Here is an 8,688-nt window from a genome sequence, read left to right as displayed (position 1 = left end):
CTTAATGCCTTTGAAGACTTACGCCAACAGACTTCTCATATGCGAACAAAAAAAAAACCAAACATATCTTTTCCATGAGTTACATACAAATCTTAAGTTAACAGGGTCCAGATAAAAAGGTAATAACAACTGACAAGATTAATAAACTACATGAGCACACACACTGCACTGGCAGCAGGTTTCCATCAGCTTGAATCCTCAGACTTGCCCTTCACTTCTAAGCTCCATGTAGTTGTATTAAACAGATGTCAGACACAATTTTACTGCACAGGAGGAGCCAAGCATCCAAGCCATCCTTTGAGCTAAGCCTCTTTGAAAAGACGCTATGTTTCATCAGAATCCATTTTGTGGTCCACACTTAGAGGCAGGTGAACAGAATGGCCGCCAGAAAAATACTCTCTCCCACCCATTCAGGTGACAGCATGAGATTAAAGCAAAGGTTTGGGGGTGGTGTGTGAGAAAATGTCTGGAAAAACATATCTAGAAAACCCAATGAATGTGATGAGATGGGAGTTCAACTACTATAACACACTACCTATGCTTGTCTCTAAAAAAAAACCACCAAAAAACCCAGCCTTAAAAAGATGAGGCAAAAATGTAGTATCTGGCAATTACTAACCTTGAAAAATTATTCTCAGTGAACTGCTCTCTTTTCTGGGCAGTGTAGCAAATATCTAAGCACCACTGCAGATAGACACTAACAAATACCACTTCCAGTGAAAGCTCTTCTTCCAGCATCCACAAACAAGTGCGTGCTGCTGACACAGCATCTTTCAGTTACCTACCCAACTTCCCAGGAAAATCTCAGTCCCACACAAAACCTGCAAATTTATATGCAAATCACCTCCTTCCCTATAAGCTAGCTTTTTTGGAGCAAAATAAAGATTTCAGACATATATTTAGGATTCTCTTCTCTACTAAAGTGGGAGAAAAAAGCATGTTGGGATTGTCTGCAGGAAAGATGAACTTTCTCTGTGGCTTCAAGAAGACTTCTTCATTTTATCTTCTGCATGGATTAACGCCCAATTTTCATATTTTCAAAAACAAATTGAATGGTATGATACAATCAGCATCCACTCCTATTTACTGCCTAACATTTTATGCACATATAACATATGTAGCAATTTTGAAGACAACATACTTATTCCTTGTTTGCATTCAAGAGAGTCACTACATTTCCTTCCCCTTGCCTGCAAAGGACCCTACCTAAAATTGGGTAGGTACATGGTCTTCTGGTACCTCTGTATAAAATCTGATCTAGCAAACCTTTAAATCACAGGCTGCTTAACATCAGCAATTATCCTGTTGTCTTATTTAAAAGACAGCAGCTGGTTTGCTTGTCTCCAAGGCTAGAAGTGGCCCAGGCTGAGCAGCTCTTGGCTATGCAAAGGTCACTGACATAATCCATGATCTGGCCAGGTTCAACTCAACATTATTGACTTACCTGTTCCTGTTCTAGCAGAAACTGTTACTCCCTCAATTAATTCAAAAAGCCTTAGTCCTCCAGGGAAGAAATCCATTCCAGCCCTAGACAAATAAGGATTTTCCCCCATATTAAGATGCAAATAGCTAAATGACAATTAAAAACTATTTCTATATTCTCCATAATCTCAAATCTAGAGAAAATGAGAATTCTTTACATATTTATTCAGCATAACAAAGTTTAAAATTTTTCCAGGAAAAAGGGAAGATCTATCCTACAGGAGGAGACTCCTTGGTGAGTTTCAGAGTTATTTCCTTGATGCAAGACTGAGGGAATCCTCTTGATTGGCTCATTTAGTAATTTGACGTATCAAAAATTCCTAATATCTCACATATGATTATTATATTACTGATAAAAATAATAATTTGATAACTTATAGATATGCTCCTTACCATAAAGTGTAATACTTTTGCCAAGGAATATATTTTTGCTACAGAAAGAAAAGACTCTAATCAATAGATATTGTGTTCTGTGTGTACAGAAACATAGAAATCACCAATTATTCAGGTAATCTTCACTCTTAATTTTGCTCTTTATTGCCACCAATTAAACTGTAGTGCAATTCAATACTTTTCAGGTCATATATTAACTCTTTAAGTCATATATTAACTCTTACATATTTGAAATATGAGGTGGAGGGTTGACCTTTAGGCAACTCCAATACAGACATCTGCAGCTTGGTTAGTTCGTTATGGTGCTCTGAGCAGGTCTTTTTGGGATGAAGTATGTTTAATAAGTTTTAGATTTTTAGTTTGGAATTAGGAAATTAACTGTTTTTCATAAGAGCAATGGCATGTCCTAGGCAAAGTCCACCTTCGCTTTCTGTCTGAAAGCTTTCAGCCATAGCAATACAGATGAAGATATGAGAATCAGGGAAGCATGTGGAATACTCCCTTAGACTCTAGTGCAGGACAGAGCCTTCCAGTGCCAGGCACAGTATCTTTGTATTTAATATCTGTTGACACGTTTATCTTTGATAAATATGCTTAGTTTCTTCCACCTGCTATCTTAAATGTTGTGCCCATGTAAAAGCATTAAATGGTCTGTCTATTCACTGTAAAAACTTTGAATCATTCATAAGCAGACATCTTTACTGTAAATATATGTCTAACTATTGCTATTATTACTAAGCACGATGTCTCAAATTAGATATAGACTTAAAATATTCCTCCTGGCCATTTTCTTAAATCAAAGGATTTTTTGGCAGGTGGATCAAACATGACTCAATGAAAGATATACCTTGGGGCAGAATTTTTCTTATCTATTTAGATTTCAATTTAGGGATCTTTGTGTAATGTCAGCAAGACACATGTCAGACAGATAATTTATAAATAAACCATCAAGATCTTGAATTATACAGCTGAGATCAGAAGACAGAGGCATGCTCCAGATATCATGCTTAAATGGCAATAAATGCATGGTAAATAGGTCAACAGTGCCTCAATTGCTATAAATGTATTCCAAATTGTTAGACATGGACAAGATCAGAGCTCATTATTGGGGTGGACAACTCACATGCTAGTGCCATCCCAGGGTTTCTCAAATGGTGCTAGATTGCTTATTTTAGATAGCTTCCACCCTTGAAGTAGACTTTCAGAAGAACCAAAATGATCTTCTGGCTAACGGAATAGGTATGATCAAGTCTGCATGGTGAGCTTACCCATCCAGATGTAATTCTGTTGCTAGGGTCATAGCTTAGGTATTTTCAGCCTCCAGCTACTGCACTGGAAGACTGAGACTCCTAGAGATCATGAGTCAGAACTATCAATGCCACACAGATGTTTAAGAATCTTTAGGACATGCCAAATGTCAGGAGATGCCCTCATTTTAGGCAACAGAACACAGTGCTTAGTGTGCCTTCAGGCAATTACATACATGCTCATAAATTATTTTAGACTTGAGCTGAATCCCACCCTTCTGACAATGTCAGCATTTGAAAGGTCCCTCTGAAATTTATACTGTCTAAAGTACATATGACACTGAAAGGAAAATATGCATTCCCTAAGTTGCTTCTGATGGATCATATAATAGATATTTTTACTGCAAAAGCAACTTATACGGTGCTAATTTTTTTTTCTCACTAAGGTGATACAGGGAGGCGCACCATTAAAAGTTTAAGCAGAATGTTCAGACAACTGAGAAAAACACCACAAAACCTAATTCCTTGTGATAAACTCACCCCTAGGCCCAATATTAGTATCACTTTTGTGAATACAGCAATAGAATTAGATCCACTGAGGCTGATTTTACCCTCAGAGAAAAAAACAGATTTAGGTTCAGAGAATTAAGGAAAAAGCCCCCAGAGGACTCTGTTTCCTTCCCACAGTAAACGAATCAAAGGCACAGTGATTGCCGTCCAACTTTTTTAACAAAATACACAATTCTAAAAAATATTATTAGAATTATTGCAGAAATATTTCTCTCCTCCTTCTTGCAGTAAAAACCTGCCAATGCCAAGGAATCAAGACATACAAATATATATAAAAAATCTTTATATATCAGGTTTTGCACAAATTTCAAGAAAGGAGAATGTCCATCCAAAGGCTAAGTCCTCAAGCGTAATGCAAAAATTAGTGTGTGGCAAAGCTGTTTCACTACAGTGGCTAGAGCAGGAAATGTTGGAAACTTCTTGAGAAACTGTGAGGACTGACTTTACGTCCCCGCTGCTTGCAGCAACACTAACCCAATACAGTTACCTTCTCCAGTTTTTATTTGAGCTATTATGTCAGTGCCAGCAGTATAGTTTGGTTTATAACCTAAAACAGAAGAAAAATAATGGTTTCATCTTTCAAGTAATTTGATTAGGAACTGACCGAGCTACACTTAGAATCTGCTTGAAACAAGCTCTTCACATCTTTCTGGATTAAACCCTCTGTGAAACTCTGTACAATGTGAAAAATTCTTTGCTGTCCCACTGGTTTAGTGTGAATTTGTGCTGTTGGATGATGTTTGTGCACTGATGATGACACTAAATATCCAGAGAAGCTTCTTGTGCTGCTTGAAGTTCAGCGTGGTGGCACTACAGGGCCAAGTGCAGCACAGCTCCAGCAAGGAGAGCAAACACCTTCCGGAAAGCACTGTTCAGCCTCTCATCATCTCCATATCAGAAAAATGCACACTTTGTTTCTGCCTTTGGAAAAATACAGCCATGGAAAGATGAACATGCCCGTGTCTGAAGTAAACCAAGCCAAGATTACTCAATGCACGTGCATGAAAGAATGTGGAATTGCTTACTCCATAGCCCAGCTGAAAATGATAATCCAACAGCTAGAAAAAATGTTTTTTCTATGATAGAAATGTCACCATCTCTGTCAATATAAATCCTGAATTTTGACAAAGAAATATAATACCATTTAAAAACTAACTTTTTAAGAAGAAATGAATAATTTGCTCCTTTGCAGCATTTGCAGACTTATGCAGCTGATAATTTTAGATACAAAACAAAGCATTTTTCTGATTTTTTTTCTCTAATCCTAAGGTTTTGAGATCTCTTCTAATGTTAATTACCCCCAAAGCAATTTCAAAACATTAATATAAATTATAACATAAAAGCACACATAAGGTCAAGTCAGTTGTGTGTGAAGCAATATCTACCAGGTCTAATTTTAACAGCAGTTTGGCACCACTGGCTTTTATGTTGCCTAGGGGTTTCCATTACAGTAGTTAACTGCATTATATCATTGACATCAAAACATCTCTGAAACATCACCGTTTTTTTTTCTTCTTCATATATTTGAATCCTTTGTTTATTTTCACAAGTATGTAAATATAGATAACAAAGCCTTATTAAAACACAGAACTTAGAAAACTACTGTTCTCAATATATCACACTTGGTTAGCAACAGAAGTTTCCAGACTGCTTGATTGTTATTACAGAATTTTTCCTTCATCTGTCATAAAACTTTTCCTTTTGTACCTGACTAAAAAGGTTCCATTTCTCTTAACACCAGCTAGTGTTATTATTGCAATGCTACTTCATGTAAATATTATGAGATCAAATTTTCTCAACCACTCCATTTCATAGACAATTAAATAAGTACTTCCTCTGAAACATGAAGGCCAAAAAATAAAGAGATTTAAAAAAAATAATTGAGTGCAACACTTTTTGAGGTCAGGAGGGCAAACACTAGGTTGGAAGAGGAGGGGCAGGGGAGAGTCAGAGAGGAAGGAATGTAGGTCTCTATCTTGCAACACTCTCACCTCATGTGCTGTAGATTTGTGAGCATGACTAGATTTGCTTTGATAATCTCACAGTGAAAAGCCAGAGGAAACCACCTACTTCTGAATGTGGGGAAGGATAGGACATGAGCTTGATGTCCATTCAGATCTGTGCTGTGTTCCTTCATTAGTTTCTTCAACAAAATTGTGTGGGTTTTTTTTTTTTTTTTCCTTGGCTGCTCTCCTTTGCACGGTCTTTTCTAAACAAAATGCAAATGTTGAGTTCAACTGCAGTTCTTCAAAAAAAAACCAAAACCAAACAAGCTAACAACCCCCAACCAAACCAGCATTCAAAAACATGTAAAATTAGACAGGTTGAGTTCTTACAATCCTACACTGTATAAAAAATGTTTAGAAGGAAAGTAAATTAGAAAGAAAAAAGCTCAAGCATTTATAAGGACAAATATAACCCAAATTATTTTGAAAATCAAGAGGTGAATAAGAACAGATTTCCTAGAAATGTTCATAAATGTTCATTTGTCACAGCAAAAGTACATGACGATCTCAGCAGGATTCCAGCCAGAGATTTCTGACACATTACAACTGCGAGAAGGCTTGCTTTTTTCAGAAATTTAGCATTTCCCCAGTAAAACCAGTAGAAGTTCACATTGTTCTGAAGCAGCTATAAAGTTCTCACTAATGTGGAATTAATCCCAGGGCTCAGGAATTTTTAAAATTTCTTGTTTGGTTTAGATTCCTTCAGCTGGTGTGGTTCAACTTTTAAATCAACTGCCTAAACACCTTGAAAGAAAAACATTTATTTATTAGCTAAATATATTCTCAAAAATTATAAAAAAGCTCATGGAAACCAGTTTAATTGAGAAAAGGAAGAAAATTTATCTGACAAGAGTTCTCATATCCATCTTCTTGACCCTGTACGTATGCACAGGTAAGATCAGTAGCGGAGCTGAGATCCGCTCAGAAAATGTTCCAACAAACTCATCACAGTATTGCATAGCACAAAGTTATTTCTGTATCAGGTGATGGTTAAGCAGATTTAAACATCACAGTTTTAATAAGTTAGCCAATGGCATTCTTTTCCATGATTTGGACCTTTGTAAGCTGACAATTTTCTCAATATAATAAAATAAGCCAATATTTACAAGCCAGAGTTTTTTCCAGCAAAGGAGAAGTCTATGCTCATATTATTCAAGAGTAAACAGGATTTAATCTTCTTGTGTAAAAGCTAAAAAGAATTCTAAGGTACCCAAAAATTACATTTTGGAGATTAAAAACTGGTGCATATGTAGAAAGGCACAAGTCAGGTGTTTTAGATTTGGTTGCTTATGATCTCCCCTTTTTTTCACCTGATTCTTCAGAGCTGGTGATATGTGGTCCATGTCCACACAAACAAGTTCAGCTGTTTACTGCTTTCACCTTTTAAATTCTGACAATTAAGTACCTTTCGCTTAAATCCCTTAATCGGCAGAATCTAAGATTCAGAGAATGGCAAATTATGACTATATGAGTGCTGAGGATGAAGCTTTGCTTCCTTCAGAACTTGCTGACAGAATAGAAAAAGGAAATCCAAAGACACAAAGATGTCAGGGGATGAGAATAGACAAGCTGGACTGTAGAGTGCATGCTGATTCCAAGAGGAATGTTCTGAGGAAGTGTTCCACAAGGTGTTGAACTCTACCACAGTATTTTAGCTTAACATTATGCGACGGGAAGATGCCAGGATGGGATTAAGGGCCCTCCTAAATGAAAACTGAAATTAAATCAATGATCAGCACTTTATCTTTTGCTTGAAAGCATTAAGATTCTGCAGGAGGTCTCATAATATCTCCAGGATGTGGCCAGTACATATTGTCCACAGGCATTCCTTTCTACCTGTGCCTGATGGAACTGAACTCTTCCATGCACCAATAAGTGCAAGCCCAGGCATCAGGGCAGTTATTGGTGCGTGGAAGAGTTCAGTTCCTTCAGTGCCTTTTGCTCTGGTATGGATTCAGCAATGCTTTTGCTGCCAAGGTCACCTTTCTGATCTCCTACCAAGACCTACAGTCACTTGCTTTTTGCACTCTCTCAGTGACACCATCATTATTGTCAGTTTTAGAAACACAGTAGTCAGATTATTCATATCAAGCTCTTGAACTAAACACTTTGTAATAATTCCCTAGTTAATAGGCTCCAAAGATTTACAGCTGAAAAAGTCCTATAAAACTTCACCAGTGTTTATGTCCATGCTTCCTCCTTTTTTCACTTTGTATTTGGAAGAGGCGTGGAGCCATGATGGCAGACCACAAGCAACAGCAAAGGAAACAAGTGTCAAACCCAACAAACAGCCAGAGTGTCTCTGACATGCCCACCCAAAGGCTGATGCAGGAGAACAAAGCAGGGTTTTTACCATCACAAACAGCATATGTGTGTCAAAGAGGAGATTCAGTTCCTCTGCTCTCACTGTATGGTGTCTCTGGCCGTGGAATAGATTGATTAATGACCTGTTTCATGAATTTGCTTTGGTATCTATCTTACCCTACCGCGTGTGATGGGTGCACTATAACTGCAATGCAGAGACGGGCTGAAACTCATTGCAGGTGTGCTGTGGTATCAGTGAATGTTATGTGACAATGGCAGTCCAGGAGGTGAATACACAGAAAACACTTTGCAGAAGTTTTAATCCCATAAGAGTCTCAGAAAGTGGCTCCACTACTCTCCAGCCCTGTTTATGCTGTGGAAGTTTGTAAAGGGCTTCATTGGTTCCAGGCATTTATAGGAGCTTTAGGATCAACCCTCAGATGCATAGATTCATAGCTGCAGGCAGGTGCAATGTTATCAGAAGGTCTAAAAACCCTTTTAACTCTGCAATAAGCTTCACCTCCCCTCTCTCATGATTCTGGCATTGCTATTTCCCACATGGCCTTACAGATTCTCCCTGATCCTTCAAGAGAAACTCAGCCTGTGGATGGATGGTGCCAGTTCTGCTCTATGTGAAGGGTTTAGAGGGAGGTCACTGAAGGATGAGAATGAAAGGAGGGAAGGAC

At 37.7% G+C, this 8,688-nt stretch overlaps 1 protein-coding gene across 4 annotated transcripts in view; it reads right to left on the bottom strand.

The window, feature by feature from the left end:
- KCNQ5 (potassium voltage-gated channel subfamily Q member 5) overlaps window positions 1–8,688 on the bottom strand; it is a 277,005-nt gene that overhangs the window by 105,442 nt on the left and 162,875 nt on the right. The window lies entirely within an intron of this gene.

The sequence above is a fragment of the Anomalospiza imberbis genome, chromosome 3 (assembly GCF_031753505.1).
Source record: "Anomalospiza imberbis isolate Cuckoo-Finch-1a 21T00152 chromosome 3, ASM3175350v1, whole genome shotgun sequence".
NCBI lineage: Eukaryota > Metazoa > Chordata > Aves > Passeriformes > Viduidae > Anomalospiza > Anomalospiza imberbis.
This window is presented reverse-complemented; position numbering and strand designations above follow the sequence as displayed.